At 48.0% G+C, this 14,082-nt stretch overlaps 28 non-coding genes and 1 pseudogene across 28 annotated transcripts; all 29 read left to right on the top strand.

The window, feature by feature from the left end:
• Window positions 1–78: 78 nt before the first annotated feature.
• Window positions 79–197, top strand: LOC130140925 (5S ribosomal RNA). Its single transcript, XR_008818890.1, has one exon. It is a non-coding gene; the product is annotated as a 5S ribosomal RNA (ribosomal RNA).
• A 376-nt stretch (window positions 198–573) lies between these two features.
• LOC130140878 (5S ribosomal RNA) lies at window positions 574–692 on the top strand. Its single transcript, XR_008818864.1, has one exon. It is a non-coding gene; the product is annotated as a 5S ribosomal RNA (ribosomal RNA).
• A 375-nt stretch (window positions 693–1,067) lies between these two features.
• LOC130140924 (5S ribosomal RNA) lies at window positions 1,068–1,186 on the top strand. Its single transcript, XR_008818889.1, has one exon. It is a non-coding gene; the product is annotated as a 5S ribosomal RNA (ribosomal RNA).
• Window positions 1,187–1,561: 375 nt separating this feature from the next.
• On the top strand, window positions 1,562–1,680 carry LOC130140913 (5S ribosomal RNA). The gene has a single exon (XR_008818878.1). It is a non-coding gene; the product is annotated as a 5S ribosomal RNA (ribosomal RNA).
• Window positions 1,681–2,056: 376 nt separating this feature from the next.
• On the top strand, window positions 2,057–2,175 carry LOC130140874 (5S ribosomal RNA). The gene has a single exon (XR_008818860.1). It is a non-coding gene; the product is annotated as a 5S ribosomal RNA (ribosomal RNA).
• A 375-nt stretch (window positions 2,176–2,550) lies between these two features.
• On the top strand, window positions 2,551–2,669 carry LOC130140943 (5S ribosomal RNA). Its single transcript, XR_008818908.1, has one exon. It is a non-coding gene; the product is annotated as a 5S ribosomal RNA (ribosomal RNA).
• Window positions 2,670–3,045: 376 nt separating this feature from the next.
• LOC130140910 (5S ribosomal RNA) lies at window positions 3,046–3,164 on the top strand. Its single transcript, XR_008818875.1, has one exon. It is a non-coding gene; the product is annotated as a 5S ribosomal RNA (ribosomal RNA).
• Window positions 3,165–3,539: 375 nt separating this feature from the next.
• LOC130140905 (5S ribosomal RNA) lies at window positions 3,540–3,658 on the top strand. Its single transcript, XR_008818872.1, has one exon. It is a non-coding gene; the product is annotated as a 5S ribosomal RNA (ribosomal RNA).
• Window positions 3,659–4,033: 375 nt separating this feature from the next.
• On the top strand, window positions 4,034–4,152 carry LOC130140909 (5S ribosomal RNA). The gene has a single exon (XR_008818874.1). It is a non-coding gene; the product is annotated as a 5S ribosomal RNA (ribosomal RNA).
• Window positions 4,153–4,526: 374 nt separating this feature from the next.
• Window positions 4,527–4,645, top strand: LOC130140931 (5S ribosomal RNA). The gene has a single exon (XR_008818896.1). It is a non-coding gene; the product is annotated as a 5S ribosomal RNA (ribosomal RNA).
• A 375-nt stretch (window positions 4,646–5,020) lies between these two features.
• Window positions 5,021–5,139, top strand: LOC130140936 (5S ribosomal RNA). Its single transcript, XR_008818901.1, has one exon. It is a non-coding gene; the product is annotated as a 5S ribosomal RNA (ribosomal RNA).
• A 372-nt stretch (window positions 5,140–5,511) lies between these two features.
• Window positions 5,512–5,630, top strand: LOC130140914 (5S ribosomal RNA). The gene has a single exon (XR_008818879.1). It is a non-coding gene; the product is annotated as a 5S ribosomal RNA (ribosomal RNA).
• Window positions 5,631–6,005: 375 nt separating this feature from the next.
• On the top strand, window positions 6,006–6,124 carry LOC130140918 (5S ribosomal RNA). Its single transcript, XR_008818883.1, has one exon. It is a non-coding gene; the product is annotated as a 5S ribosomal RNA (ribosomal RNA).
• Window positions 6,125–6,499: 375 nt separating this feature from the next.
• Window positions 6,500–6,618, top strand: LOC130140908 (5S ribosomal RNA). The gene has a single exon (XR_008818873.1). It is a non-coding gene; the product is annotated as a 5S ribosomal RNA (ribosomal RNA).
• Window positions 6,619–6,993: 375 nt separating this feature from the next.
• On the top strand, window positions 6,994–7,112 carry LOC130140920 (5S ribosomal RNA). Its single transcript, XR_008818885.1, has one exon. It is a non-coding gene; the product is annotated as a 5S ribosomal RNA (ribosomal RNA).
• A 374-nt stretch (window positions 7,113–7,486) lies between these two features.
• On the top strand, window positions 7,487–7,605 carry LOC130140873 (5S ribosomal RNA). The gene has a single exon (XR_008818859.1). It is a non-coding gene; the product is annotated as a 5S ribosomal RNA (ribosomal RNA).
• Window positions 7,606–7,980: 375 nt separating this feature from the next.
• On the top strand, window positions 7,981–8,099 carry LOC130140915 (5S ribosomal RNA). The gene has a single exon (XR_008818880.1). It is a non-coding gene; the product is annotated as a 5S ribosomal RNA (ribosomal RNA).
• A 376-nt stretch (window positions 8,100–8,475) lies between these two features.
• Window positions 8,476–8,594, top strand: LOC130140948 (5S ribosomal RNA). The gene has a single exon (XR_008818913.1). It is a non-coding gene; the product is annotated as a 5S ribosomal RNA (ribosomal RNA).
• A 375-nt stretch (window positions 8,595–8,969) lies between these two features.
• LOC130140881 (5S ribosomal RNA) lies at window positions 8,970–9,085 on the top strand. The gene has a single exon (XR_008818867.1). It is a non-coding gene; the product is annotated as a 5S ribosomal RNA (ribosomal RNA).
• A 375-nt stretch (window positions 9,086–9,460) lies between these two features.
• On the top strand, window positions 9,461–9,579 carry LOC130140941 (5S ribosomal RNA). The gene has a single exon (XR_008818906.1). It is a non-coding gene; the product is annotated as a 5S ribosomal RNA (ribosomal RNA).
• Window positions 9,580–9,953: 374 nt separating this feature from the next.
• On the top strand, window positions 9,954–10,072 carry LOC115669194 (5S ribosomal RNA). Its single transcript, XR_004004313.1, has one exon. It is a non-coding gene; the product is annotated as a 5S ribosomal RNA (ribosomal RNA).
• A 375-nt stretch (window positions 10,073–10,447) lies between these two features.
• Window positions 10,448–10,566, top strand: LOC115669195 (5S ribosomal RNA). Its single transcript, XR_004004314.1, has one exon. It is a non-coding gene; the product is annotated as a 5S ribosomal RNA (ribosomal RNA).
• Window positions 10,567–10,942: 376 nt separating this feature from the next.
• Window positions 10,943–11,060, top strand: LOC130140880 (5S ribosomal RNA). The gene has a single exon (XR_008818866.1). It is a non-coding gene; the product is annotated as a 5S ribosomal RNA (ribosomal RNA).
• Window positions 11,061–11,435: 375 nt separating this feature from the next.
• On the top strand, window positions 11,436–11,554 carry LOC115669196 (5S ribosomal RNA). Its single transcript, XR_004004315.1, has one exon. It is a non-coding gene; the product is annotated as a 5S ribosomal RNA (ribosomal RNA).
• A 372-nt stretch (window positions 11,555–11,926) lies between these two features.
• On the top strand, window positions 11,927–12,045 carry LOC130140926 (5S ribosomal RNA). Its single transcript, XR_008818891.1, has one exon. It is a non-coding gene; the product is annotated as a 5S ribosomal RNA (ribosomal RNA).
• Window positions 12,046–12,420: 375 nt separating this feature from the next.
• LOC130140950 (5S ribosomal RNA) lies at window positions 12,421–12,539 on the top strand. Its single transcript, XR_008818915.1, has one exon. It is a non-coding gene; the product is annotated as a 5S ribosomal RNA (ribosomal RNA).
• A 376-nt stretch (window positions 12,540–12,915) lies between these two features.
• On the top strand, window positions 12,916–13,033 carry LOC115669197 (5S ribosomal RNA). Its single transcript, XR_004004316.1, has one exon. It is a non-coding gene; the product is annotated as a 5S ribosomal RNA (ribosomal RNA).
• A 375-nt stretch (window positions 13,034–13,408) lies between these two features.
• On the top strand, window positions 13,409–13,527 carry LOC115693130 (5S ribosomal RNA; annotated as a pseudogene).
• Window positions 13,528–13,901: 374 nt separating this feature from the next.
• On the top strand, window positions 13,902–14,020 carry LOC115693127 (5S ribosomal RNA). Its single transcript, XR_004007192.1, has one exon. It is a non-coding gene; the product is annotated as a 5S ribosomal RNA (ribosomal RNA).
• Window positions 14,021–14,082: the final 62 nt, after the last annotated feature.

Raw genomic sequence — 14,082 nt, 5'->3', positions numbered from 1 at the left:
CGGAAATATAAGTCCCAATACATTTCTGGAGAAGAGGAAGGGCTTTGCTTCAAATACATTTGCAATGCGTAACATGATGGGTGCGATCATACCAGCACTAATTCACCGGATCCCATCAGAACTCCGAAGTTAAGCGTGTTTGGGCCAGAGTAGTACTAGGATGGGTGACCTCCTGGGAAGTCCTCGTGTTGCACCCCTCTTTTTCATTTTTCTTTTTATTTAACGATCGCCTTTTTGCCGGGTCGAGATTTTGTCGAGCGGCGCGTTATCTTGCCGGGGCGAGACGAATCACGAAGGTGTTCGCGAAGCGAGACGGGGCCCACGGCTTTTCTGAAAAGTGCTTACGGGCCCCGTCAGTCCATCCGAAAATAAAGCTGTGCTCGTAAACGCGGGAATTTCGAGGTTTTCCGAGAAACGTTTCTTTTTGTTCACTTCTTCGTTCCCAAGCAATATCCCGTTAATTATCCAATAATTGCGCGACGGGTCGTCAAAAACCGGAAATAGAAGTCCCAATACATTTCTTGAGAAGAGGAATGGCTTTGCTTCAAATACATTTACAATGCGTAACATGACGGGTGCGAACATACCGGCACTAATGCACCGGGTACCATCAGAACTCCGAAGTTAAGCGTGCTTGGGCGAGAGCAGTACTAGGATGCGTGACCTCCTGGGAAGTCCTCGTGTTGCACCCTTCTTTTTCGTTTTTCTTTTTATTTAACGATCGCCTTTTTGCCGGGTCGAGATTTTGTCGAGCGGCGCGTTATCTTGCCGGGGCGAGACGAACCACGAAGGTGTTCGCGAAGCGAGACGGGGCCCACGGCTTTCCGAAAACTGCTTACGGGCCCCGTGAGTCCATCCGGAACAAAAGCTGTGCTCGTCAACGCGGGAATTTCGAGGTTTTCCGAGAAACGTTTCTTTTTGCTCGCTTGTTCGTTCCCAAGCAATATCCCGTTAATTATCCGGTAATTGCGCGACGGGTCGTCAAAAACCGGACATAGAAGTCCCAATACATTTCCTGAGAAGAGGAAGGGCTTTGCTTCAAATACATTTGCAATGCGTAACATGATGGGTGCGATCATACCAGCACTAATGCCCCGGATCCCATCAGAACTCCGAAGTTAAGCGTGCTTGGGCGAGAGTAGTACTAGGATGGGTGACCTCCTGGGAAGTCCTCGTGTTGCACCCCTGTTTTTCGTTTTTCTTTTTATTTAACGATCGCCTTTTTACCGGGTCGAGATTTTGTCGAGTGGCGCGTTATCTTGCCGGGTCGAGACGAATCACGAAGGTGTTCGCGAAGCGAGACGGGGCCCACGGCTTTCCGAAAAGTGCTTACGGGCCCCGTAAATCCATCCGGAACAAAAGCTGTGCTCGTAAACACGGGAATTTCGAGGTTTTCCGAGAAACGTGTCTTTTTGCTCAGTTGTTCGTTCCCAAGCAATATCCCGTTAATTATCCGGTAATTGCGCGACGGGTCGTCAAAAACCGGAAATAGAAGTCCCAATACATTTCTTGAGAAGAAGAAGGGCTTTGCTTAAAATTCATTTACAATAAGTAACATGACGGGTGCGATCATACCAGCACTAATGCACCGGATCCCATCAGAACTCCGAAGTTAAGCGTGCTTGGGCGAGAGTAGTACTAGGATGGGTGACCTCCTGTGAAGTCCTCGTGTTGCACCCCTCTTTTTCATTTTTCTTTTTATTTAACGATCGCCTTTTTGCCGGGTCGAGATTTTGTCGAGCGGCGCGTTATCTTGCCGGGGCGAGACGAATCACGAAGGTGTTCGCGAAGCGAGACGGGGCCCACGGCTTTTCTGAAAAGTGCTTACGGGCCCCGTCATTCCATCCGAAAATAAAGCTGTGCTCGTAAACGCGGGAATTTCGAGGTTTTCCGAGAAACGTTTCTTTTTGTTCACTTCTTCGTTCCCAAGCAATATCCCGTTAATTATCCAATAATTGCGCGACGGGTCGTCAAAAACCGGAAATAGAAGTCCCAATACATTTCTTGAGAAGAGGAAAGGCTTTGCTTCAAATACATTTGCAATGCGTAACATGACGGGTGCTTTCATACCAGCACTAATGCACCCGATCCCATTAGAACTTCGAAGTTAAGCGTGCTTGGGCGAGAGTAGTACTAGGATGGATGACCTCCTGGGAAGTCCTCGTGTTGCACCCCTCTTTTTCGTTTTTCTTTTTATGTAACGATCGCCTTTTTGCCGGGTCGAGATTTTGTCGAGCGGCGCGTTATCTTGCCGGGGCGAGACTAATCACGAAGTTGTTGTCGAAGCGAGACGGGGCCCACGGCTTTCCGAAAAGTGCTTACGGGCCCCGTGAGTCCATCCGGAACAAAATCTGTGCTCGTAAACGCGGGAATTTCGAGGTTTTCCGAGAAACGTTTCTTTTTGCTCACTTGTTCGATCCAAAGCAATATCCCGTTAATTATCCGGTAATTGCGCGACGGGTCGTCAAAAACCGAAAATAGAAGTCCCAATACATTTCTTGAGAAAAGGAAGGGCTTTGCTTCAAATACATTTGCAATGCGTAACATGACGGGTACGATCATACCAGCACTAACGCACCGGATCCCATCAGAACTCCGAAGTTAAGCGTGCTTGGGCGAGAGTAGTACTAGGATGGGTGACCTCCTTGGAAGTCCTCCTGTTGCACCCCTCTTTTACGTTTTTCTTTTTATTTAACGATCGCCTTTTTGCTGGGTCGAGATTTTGTCGAGCGGCGCGTTATCTTGCCGGGGCGAGACGAATCACGAAGGTGTTCGCGAAGCAAGACGGGGCCCACGGCTTTTCTGAAAAGTACTCACGGGCCCCGTCAGTCCATCCGGAAATAAAGCTGTGCTCGTAAACGCGAGAATTTCGAGGTTTTCCGAGAAACGTTTCTTTTTGCGCACTTCTTCGTTCCCAAGCAATATCCCGTTAATTATCCAGTAATTGCGCGACGGGTCGTGAAAAACCGGAAATAGAAGTCCGAATACAATTCTTGAGAAGAGGAAAGGCTTTGCTTCAAATACATTTGCAATGCGTAACATGATGGGTGCGATCATACTAGCACTAATGCACCGGATCCCATCAGAACTCCGAAGTTAAGCGTGCTTGGGCGAGAGTAGTACTAGGATGGATGACCTCCTGGGAAGTCCTCGTGTTGCACCCCTCTTTTTCGTTTTTCTTTTTATGTAACGATCGCCTTTTTGCTAGGTCGAGATTTTGTCGAGCGGCGCGTTATCTTGCCGGGGCGAGACTAATCACGAAGGTGTTCGCGAAGCGAGAGGGGGCCCACGGCTTTCTGAAAAGTGCTTGCGGGCCCCGTCAGTCCATCCGGAACAAAAGCTGTGCTCGTAAACGCGGGAATTTCGAGTTTTTCCGAGAAACGTTTCTTTTTGCTCACTTGTTCGTTCCCTAGCAATATCCCGTTAATTATCTGGTAATTGCGCGACGGGTCGTCAAAATCCGGAAATAGAAGTCCCAATACATTTCTTGAGAAGAGGAAGGGCTTTGCTTCAAATACATTTGCAATGCGTAACATGACGGGCGCGATCATACCAGCACTAATGCACCGGATCCCATCAGAACTCCGAAGTTAAGCGTGCTTGGGCGAGAGTAGTACTAGGATGGGTGACCTCCTGGGAAGTCCTCGTGTTGCACCCCTCTTTTTCGTTTTTCTTTTTATGTAACGATCGCCTTTTTGCCAGGTCGAGATTTTGTCGAGCGGCGCGTTATCTTGCCGGGGCGAGACAAATCACGAAGGCGTTCGCGAAGCGAGACGGGGCCCACGGCTTTCTGAAAAGTGCTTACGGGCCCCATCATTCCATCCGGAACACAAGCTGTGCTCGTAAACGCGGGAATTTCGAGGTTTTCCTAGAAACGTTTCTCTTTGCTCACTTGTTCGTTCCCAAGGAATAGCCAGTTAATTATTCGGTAATTGCGCGACGGGTCGTCAAAAACCGGAAATAGAAGTCCCAATACATTTCTTGAGAAGAGGAAGGGCTTTGTTTCAAATACATTTGCAATGCGTGACAAGACGGGTGCGATCATACCAGCACCAATGCACCGGATCCCATCAGAACTCCGAAGTTAACCGTGCTTGGGCGAGAGTAGTACTAGGATGGGTGACCTCCTGGGAAGTCCTCGTGTTGCACCCCTCTTTTTCGTTTTTCTTTCTATGTAACGATCGCCTTTTTGCCGGGTCGAGATTTTGTCGAGCGGCGCGTTATCTTGCCGGGGCGAGACGAATCACGAAGGTGTTCGCGAAGCGAGACGGGTTCCACGGGTTTCCGAAAAGTGCTTACGGGCCCCGTGAATCCATCCGGAACAAAAGCTGTGCTCGTAAACACGGGAATTTTGAGGTTTTCCGAGAAACATTTCTTTTTGCTAACTTGTTCGTTCCTAAGCAATATCCTGTTAATTATTCGGTAATTGCGCGACGGGTCGTCAAAAACCGGAATAGTAGTCCCAATACATTTCTTGAGAAGAGGAAGGGCTTTGCTTCAAATACATTTGCAATGCGTAACATGACGGGTGCGATCATTCCAGCACTAATGCACCGGATCCCATCAGAACTCCGAAGTTAAGCGTGCTTGGGCGAGAGTAGTACTAGGATAGGTGACCTCCTGGGAAGTCTTTGTGTTGCACCCCTCTTTTTCGTTTTTCTTTTAATGTAACGATCGCCTTTTTGCCGGGTCAAGATTTTGCCGAGCGGCGCGTTATCTTCCCGGGGCGAGACGAATCACGAAGGTGTTCGCGAAGCGATACGGGGCCCACGGCTTTCCGAAAAGTGCTTACGGGCCCCGTGAGTTCATCCGGAACAAAATCTGTGATCGAAAACGCGGGAATTTCAAGGTTTTCGGAGAAACGTTTCTTTTTGCTCACTTGTTCGTTCCCAAGCAATATCCCGTTAATTATCCGGTAATTGCGCGACGGGTCGTCAAAACCCGGAAATAGAAGTCCCAATACATTTCTGGAGAAGAGGAAGGGCTTTGCTTCAAATACATTTGCAATGCCTAACATGATAGGTGCGATCATACCAGCACTAATTCACCGGATCCCATCAGAACTCCGAAGTTAAGCGTGCTTGGGCCAGAGTAGTACTAGGATGGGTGACTTCCTGGGAAGTCCTCGTGTTGCACCCCTCTTTTTCATTTTTCTTTTTATTTAACGATCGCCTTTTGCCGGGTCGAGATTTTGTCGAGCGGCGCGTTATCTTGCCGGGCGAGACGAATCACGAAGGTGTTCGCGAGCGAGACGGGGCCCACGGCTTTTCGAAAAGTGCTTACGGGCCCCGTCGGTCCATCCGAAAATAAAGCTGTGCTCGTAAACGCGGGAATTTCGAGGTTTTCCAAGAAACGTTTCTTTTTGTTCACTTCTTCGTTCCCAAGCAATATCCCGTTAATTATCCAATAATTGCGCGACGGGTCGTCAAAAACCGGAAATAGAAGTCCCAATACATTTCTTGAGAAGAGGAAAGGCTTTGCTTCAAATACATTTGCAATGCGTAACATGACGGGTGCGATCATACCAACACTAATGCACCGGATCCCATCAGAACTCCGAAGTTAAGCGTGCTTGGGCGAGAGTAGTACTAGGATGGATGACCTCCTGGGAAGTCCTCGTGTTGCACCCCTCTTTTTCGTTTTTCTTTTTATGTAACGATCGCCTTTTTGCCGGGTCGAGATTTTGTCGAGCGGCGCGTTATCTTGCCGAGGCGAGACTAATCACGAAGGTGTTCGCGAAGCGAGACGGGGCCCACGGCTTTCCGAAAAGTGCTTACGAGCCCCGTGAGTCCATCCGGAACAAAAGCTGTGCTCGTAAACACCGGAATTTCGATGTTTTCCGATAAACGTTTCTTTTTGCTCACTTGTTCGTTCCCAAGCAATATCCCGTTAATTATCCAGTAATTGCGCGACGAGTCGTGAAAAACCGGAAATAGAAGTCCCAATACATTTCTTGAGAAGAGGAAAGGCTTTGCTTCAAGTACATTTGCAATGCGTAACATGATGGGTGCGATCATACCAGCACTAATACACCGGATCCCATCAGAACTCCGAAGTTAAGCGTGCTTGGGCGAGAGTAGTACTAGGATGGATGACCTCCTCGGAAGTCCTCGCGTTGCACCCCTCTTTTTCGTTTTTCTTTTTATGTAACGATCGTCTTTTTGCCAGGTCGAGATTTTGTCGAGCGGCGCGTTATCTTGCCGGGGCGAGACTAATCACGAAGGTGTTCGCGAAGCGAGACGGGGCCTACGACTTTCCGAAAAGTGCTTACGAGGCTCGTGAGTCCATCCGGAACAAAAGCTGTGCTCGTAAACGCGGGAATTTCGAGGTTTTCGGAGAAACGTTTCTTTTTTCTCACTTGTTCGTTCCCAAGCAATATCCCGTTAATTATATGGTAATTGCGCGACGGGTCGTCAAAATCCGGAAATAGAAGTCCCAATACATTTCTTGAGAAGAGGAAGGGCTTTGCTTCAAATACATTTGCAATGCGTAACATGACGGGTGCGATCATACCAGCACTAATGCACCGGATCCCATTAGAACTCCGAAGTTAAGCGTGCTTGGGTGAGAGTAGTACTAGGATGGGTGACCTCCTGGGAAGTCCTCGTGTTGCACCCCTCTTTTTCGTTTTTCTTTTTATTTAACGATCGGCTTTTTGCCGGGTCGAGATTTTGTCGAGCGGCGCGTTATCTTGCCGGGGCGACACAAATCACGAAGGTTTTCGCGAAGCGAGACGGGGCCCACGGCTTTCTGAAAAGTGCTTACGGGCCCCGTCATTCCATCCGGAACAAAAGCTGTGCTCGTAAACGCGGGAATTTCGAGGTTTTCCTAGAAACGTTTCTCTTTGCTCACTTGTTCGTTCCCAAGCAATAGCCCGTTAATTATTCGGTAATTGCGCGACGGGTCGTCAAAAACCGGAAATAGAAGTCCCAATACATTTCTTGAGAAGAGGAAGGGCTTTGTTTCAAATACATTTGCAATGCGTGACAAGACGGGTGCGATAATACCAGCACTAATGCACCGGATCCCAACAGAACTCCGAAGTTAACCGTGCTTGGGCGAGAGTAGTACTAGGATGGGTGACCTCCTGGGAAGTCCTCGTGTTGCACCCCTCTTTTTCGTTTTTCTTTCTATGTAACGATCGCCTTTTTGCCGGGTCGAGATTTTGTCGAGCGGCGTTTTATCTTGCCGGGGCGAGACGAATCACGAAGGTGTTCGTGAAGCGAGACGGGTTCCACGGGTTTCCGAAATGTGCTTACGGCCCCCGTGAATCCATCCGGAACAAAAGCTGTGCTCGTAAACACGGGAATTTCGAGGTTTTCCGAGAAACGTTTCTATTTGCTCACTTGTTCGATCCAAAGCAATATCCCGTTAATTATCCGGTAATTGCGCAACGGGTCGTCAAAAACCGGAATAGTAGTCCCAATACATTTCTTGAGAAGAGCAAGGGCTTTGCTTCAAATACATTTGCAATGCGTAACATGACGGGTGCGATCATTCCAGCACTAATGCATCGGATCCCATCAGAACTCCGAAGTTAAGTATGCTTGGGCGAGAGTAGTACTAGGATGGGTGACCTCCTGGGAAGTCTTTGTGTTGCACCCCTCTTTTTCGTTTTTCTTTTTATGTAACGATCGTCTTTTTGCCAGGTCAAGATTTTGTCGAGCGGCGCGTTATCTTCCCGGGGCGAGACGAATCACGAAGGTGTTCGCGAAGCGATACGGGGCCCACGGCTTTCCGAAAAGTGCTTACGGGCTCCGTGAGTCCATCTGGAACAAAATCTGTGCTCGTAAACGCGGAAATTTCGAGGTTTTCGGAGAAACGTTTCTTTTTGCTCACTTGTTCGTTCCCAAGCAATATCCCGTTAATTATCCGGTAATTGCGCGACGTGTCGTCAAAAATCGGAAATAGAAGTCCCAATACATTTCTGGAGAAGAGGAAGGGCTTTGCTTCAAATACATTTGCAATGCGTAACATGATGGGTGCGATCATACCAGCACAAATTCACCGGATCCCATCAGAACTCCGAAGTTAAGCGTTCTTGGGCGAGAGTAGTACTAGGATGGGTGACCTCCTGGGAAGTCCTCGTGTTGCACCCCTCTTTTTCATTTTTCTTTTTATTTAACGATCGCCTTTTTGCCGGGTCGAGATTTTGTCGAGCGGCGCGTTATCTTGCCGGGGCGAGACGAATCACGAAGGTGTTCGCGAAGCGAGACGGGGCGCACGGCTTTTCTGAAAAGTGCTTACGGGCCCCGTCAGTCCATCCGAAAATAAAGCTGTGCTCGTAAACGCGGGAATTTCGAGGTTTTCCGAGAAACGTTTCTTTTTGCTCACTTCTTCGTTCCCAAGCAATATCCCGTTAATTATCCAATAATTGCGCGACGGGTCGTCAAAAATCGGAAATAGAAGTCCCAATACATTTCTTGAGAAGAGGAAAGGCTTTGCTTCAAATACATTTGCAATGCGTAACATGACGGGTGCGATCATACCAGCACTAATGCACCGGATCCCATCAGAACTCTGAAGTTAAGCGTGCTTGGGCGAGAGTAGCACAAGGATGGATGACCTCCTGGGAAGTCCTCGTGTTGCACCCCTCTTTTTCGTTTTTCTTTTTATGTAACGATCGCCTTTTTGCCGGGTCGAGATTTTGTCGAGCGACGCATTATCTTGCCGGGGCGAGACTAATCACGAAGGTGTTCGCGAAGCGAGACGGGGCCCACGGCTTTCTGAAAACTGCTTACGGGCCCCGTGAGTCCATCCGGAACAAAAGCTGTGCTCGTAAACGCGGGAATTTCGATGTTTTCCGAGAAACGTTTCTTTTTGCTCACTTGATCGTTCCCAAGCAATATCCCGTTAATTATCCGGTAATTGCGCGACGGGTCGTCAAAAACCGGAAATAGTAGTCCCAATATATTTCTTGAGAAGAGGAAGGGCTTTGCTTCAAATACATTTGCAATGCGTAACTTGACGGGTGCGATAATACCTGCACTAATGCACCGGATCCAATCAGAACTCCGAAGTTAAGCGTGCTTGGGCGAGAGTAGTATTAGGATGGGTGTCCTGGTAAGTCCTCGTGTTGCACCCCTCTTTTTCGTTTTTCTTTTTATGTAACGATCGCCTTTTTGCTGGGTCGAGATTTTGTCGAGCGGCGCGTTATCTTGCCGGGGCGAGACTAATCACGAAGGTGTTCGCGAAGCGAGACGGGGCCCACGGCTTTCCGAAAAGTGCTTACGGTCCCCGTGAGTCCATCCGGAACAAAAGCTGTGCTCGTAAACGCCGGAATTTCGAGGTTTTCCGAGAAACGTTTCTTTTTGCTCACTTGTTCGTTCCCAAGCAATATCCCGTTAATTATCCGGTAATTGCGCGACGGGTCGTCAAAAACCGAAAATAGAAGTCCCAATACATTTCTTGAGAAAATGAAGGGCTTTGCTTCAAATACATTTGCAATGCGTAACATGACAGGTACGATCATACCAGCACTAACGCACCGGATCCCATCAGAACTCCGAAGTTAAGCGTGCTTGGGCGAGAGTAGTACTAGGATGGGTGACCTCCTGGGAAGTCCTCCTGTTGCACCCCTTTTTTTCGTTTTTCTTTTTATTTAACGATCGCCTTTTTGCCGGGTCGAGATTTTGTCGAGCGGCGCGTTATCTTGCCGAGGCGAGACGAATCACGAAGGTGTTCGCGAAGCATGACGAGGTCCACGGCTTTCCGATAAGTGCTTACGGGCCCCGAGAGTCCGTCCGGATCAAAAGCTGTGCTCGTGAACGCGAGAATTTCGAGGTTTTCTGAGAAACGTTTCTTTTGCTCACTTGTTCGTTCCCAAGCAATATCCCGTTAATTATCCGGTAATTGCACGACGGGTCGTCAAAAACCGGAAATAGAAGTCCCAATACATTTCTTGAGAAGAGAAAGGGCTTTGCTTCAAATACATTTGCAATGAGTAACATGACGGGTGCGATCATACCAGCACTAATGCACCGGATCCCATCAGAACTCCGAAGTTAAGCATGCTTGGGCGAGAGTAGTACTAGGATAGGTGACCTCCTGGGAAGTCCTCGTGTTGCACCCCTCTTTTTCGTTTTTCTTTTTCTTTAACGATCGCCTTTTTGCCGGGTCGAGATTTTGTCGAGCGGCGCGTTATCTTGCCGTTGCGAGACGAATCACGAAGGTATTCGCGAAGCATGACGGGGCCCATAGCTTTCTGAAAAGTGCTTACGGGCCCCGTGAGTCCATTCGGATCAAAAGCTGTGCTCGTAAACGCGGGAATTTCGAGGTTTTCTGAGAAACGTTTCTTTTTGATCACTTGTTCATTCCCAAGCAATATCCCGTTAATTATCTGGTAATTGCGCGACGGGTCGTCAAAAACAGGAAATAGAAGTCGCAATACATTTCTCGAGAAGAGGAAGGGTTTTGCTTCAAATACATTTGCAGTGCGTAACATGACGGGTGCAATCATACCAGCACTAATGCACCGTATCCCATCAGAACTCCGAAGTTAAGCATGCTTGGGCGATAGTAGTACTAGGATGGGTGACCTCCTGGGAAGTCTTCGTGTTGCACCCCTCTTTTTTGTTTTTCTTTTGATTTAACGATCGCCTTTTTGCCGGGTCTAGATTTTGTCGAGTGGTGCATTATCTTGCCATGGCGAGACGAATCATGAAGGTATTCGTGAAGCAAGACGGGGCCCACGGCTTTTCGAAAAGAGCTTACGGGCCCCGTGAGTCCATCAGGATCAAAAGCTGTGCTTGTAAACGCAGGAATTTCGAGATTTTCCGAGAGACGTTTCTTTTTGCTCACTTGTTCGTTCCCAAGCAATATCCCGTTAAATGTCCGGTAATTGCGCGACGGGCCGTCAAAAAATCGGAAATAGAAGTCCCTATACATTTCTTGAGAAGAAGATGGGTTTTGCTTCAAATACATTTGTAATGCGTAACAAGATGGGTGCGATCATACCAACACTAACGCACCGAATCTCATCAGAACTCCGAAGTTAAGCGTGCTTGGGCGAGAGTAGTACTAGGATGGTGACCTCCTTAGAAGTCCTTGTGTTGCACCCCTCTTTTTCGTTTTTCTCTTTATTTAACAAGCTCCTTTTTGCCGGGTCGAGATTTTATCGAGCGGTGCGTTATCTTGATGGGGGGAGACAAATCACGAAGGTATTCGCGAAATATGACGGGGCCCACAGCTTTCTTAAAAGTACTTACGGGCCCCGTCAGTCCATCCGGCTCAAAAGCTGTGCTCGTAAACGTCGGAATATCGAGGTTTTCCGAGAAACGTTTGTTTTTGCTCACTTGTTCATTCCCAAGCAATATCCCGTTAATTATCCGGTAATTGCGCGACGGGTCGTCAAAAACCGAAAATAGAAGTCCCAATACATTTCTTGAGAAAATGAAGGGCTTTCCTTCAAATACATTTGCAATGCGTAGCATGACAGGTACGATCATAGCAGCACTAACGCACCGGATCCCATCAGAACTCCGAAGTTAAGCGTGCTTGGGCGAGAGTAGTACTAGGATGGGTGACCTCCTGGGAAGTCCTCCTGTTGCACCCCTCTTTTTCGTTTTTCTTTTTATTTAACGATCGCCTTTTTGCCGGGTCGAGATTTTGTCGAGCGGCGCGTTATCTTGCCGGGGCGAGGAATCACGAAGGTGTTCGCGAAGCATGACGAGGTCCACGGCTTTCCGATAAGTGCTTACGGGCCCCGAGAGTCCGTCCGGATCAAAAGCTGTGCTCGTGAACGCGAGAATTTCGAGGTTTTCTGAGAAACGTTTCTTTTGCTCACTTGTTCGTTCCCAAGCAATATCCCGTTAATTATCCGGTAATTGCACGGCGGGTCGTCAAAAACCGGAAATAGAAGTCCCAATACATTTCTTGAGAAGAGAAAGGGCTTTGCTTCAAATACATTTGCAATGCGTAACATGACGGGTGCGATCATACCAGCACTAATGCACCGGATCCCATCAGAACTCCGAAGTTAAGCATGCTTGGGCGAGAGTAGTACTAGGATAGGTGACCTGCTGGGAAGTCCTCGTGTTGCACCCCTCTTTTTCGTTTTTCTTTTTATTTAACGATCGCCTTTTTGCCGGGTCGAGATTTTGTCGAGCGGCGCGTTATCTTGCCGTTGCGAGACGAATCACGAAGGTATTCGCGAAGCATGACGGGGCCCATAGCTTTCTGAAAAGTGCTTACGGGCCCCGTGAGTCCATTCGGATCAAAAGCTGTGCTCGTAAACGCGGGAATTTCGAGGTTTTCTGAGAAACGTTTCTTTTTGATCACTTGTTCGTTCCCAAGCAATATCCCGTTAATTATCTGGTAATTGCGCGACGGGTCGTCAAAAACAGGAAATAGAAGTCGCAATACATTTCTCGAGAAGAGGAAGGGTTTTGCTTCAAATACATTTGCAGTGCGTAACATGACGGGTGCAATCATACCAGCACTAATGCACCGTATCCCATCAGAACTCCGAAGTTAAGCATGCTTGGGCGATAGTAGTACTAGGATGGGTGACCTCCTGGGAAGTCTTCGTGTTGCACCCCTCTTTTTTGTTTTTCTTTTGATTTAACGATCGCCTTTTTGCCGGGTCTAGATTTTGTCGAGTGGTGCATTATCTTGCCATGGCGAGACGAATCATGAAGGTATTCGTGAAGCAAGACGGGGCCCACGGCTTTTCGAAAAGAGCTTACGGGCCCCGTGAGTCCATCAGGATCAAAAGCTGTGCTTGTAAACGCAGGAATTTCGAGATTTTCCGAGAGACGTTTCTTTTTGCTCACTTGTTCGTTCCCAAGCAATATCCCGTTAAATGTCCGGTAATTGCGCGACGGGCCATCAAAAAATCGGAAATAGAAGTCCCTATACATTTCTTGAGAAGAAGATGGGTTTTGCTTCAAATACATTTGTAATGCGTAACAAGATGGGTGCGATCATACCAACACTAACGCACCGAATCTCATCAGAACTCCGAAGTTAAGCGTGCTTGGGCGAGAGTAGTACTAGGATGGTGACCTCCTTAGAAGTCCTTGTGTTGCACCCCTCTTTTTCGTTTTTCTCTTTATTTAACAAGCTCCTTTTTGCCGGGTCGAGATTTTATCGAGCGGTGCGTTATCTTGATGGGGGGAGACAAATCACGAAGGTATTCGCGAAATATGACGGGGCCCACAGCTTTCTGAAAAGTACTTACGGGCCCCGTCAGTCCATCCGGCTCAAAAGCTATGCTCGTAAACGTCGGAATATCGAGGTTTTCCGAGAAACGTTTGTTTTTGCTCACTTGTTCATTCCCAAGCAATATCCCGTTAATTATCCGGTAATTGCACGACGGGTCGTAAAAAATCGGAAATAGAAGTCCCTATACATTTCTTGAGAAGAGAAACGGCTTTCCTTCAAATACATTTGCAATGCATAACATGACGGGTGCGATCATACCAGCACTAATGCACAGGATCCCATCAGAACTTTGAAGTTATGCATGCTTTGGCGAGAGTAGTACTAGGACGGTTGACCTCTTGGGATGTCCTCGTGGTGCACCCCTCTTTTCGTTTTTCTTTTTATTTAAAGATCGCCTTTTTGCCGGGTCATGATTTTGTCGAGCGTTACGTCATCTTGCCGAGGCGAGACAAATCACGAAGGTATTCGCGAAGCATGATGGGGCCCACGGCTTTCCGAAATGTGGTTACGGGCCCCGTGAGTCCATCCCGATCAAAAGCTGTGCTCGTAAATGCGGAAATTTCGAGGTTTTCCTAGAAATGTTTCCTTTTGCTCACTTGTTCGTTCCCAAGCAATATCCTGTTAATTATCTGGTAATTGCACGATGGGTCGTCAAAAATCGGAAATAGAAGTCCCTATACATTTCTTAAGAAGAGGAAGGGTTTTGCTTCAAATACATTTGCAATGCGTAACTTGACGGGTGTGATCATACCAGCACTAATGCACCGGACCCCATCAGAACTCCAAAGTTAAGCGTGCTTGGGCGAGAGTAGTACTAGGATGGGTGACCTCCTGGAAGGTCCTCGTGTTGCACCATTCTTTCTCGTTTTTTTTCTTTATTTAACGAACGCCTTTTTGCCGGGTCGAAATTTTGTCGAG

The sequence above is a fragment of the Syzygium oleosum genome, unplaced genomic scaffold (assembly GCF_021117445.2).
Source record: "Syzygium oleosum isolate NSW1041296 unplaced genomic scaffold, Sole_v2.1 Sole_v2.22, whole genome shotgun sequence".
NCBI lineage: Eukaryota > Viridiplantae > Streptophyta > Magnoliopsida > Myrtales > Myrtaceae > Syzygium > Syzygium oleosum.
This window is presented reverse-complemented; position numbering and strand designations above follow the sequence as displayed.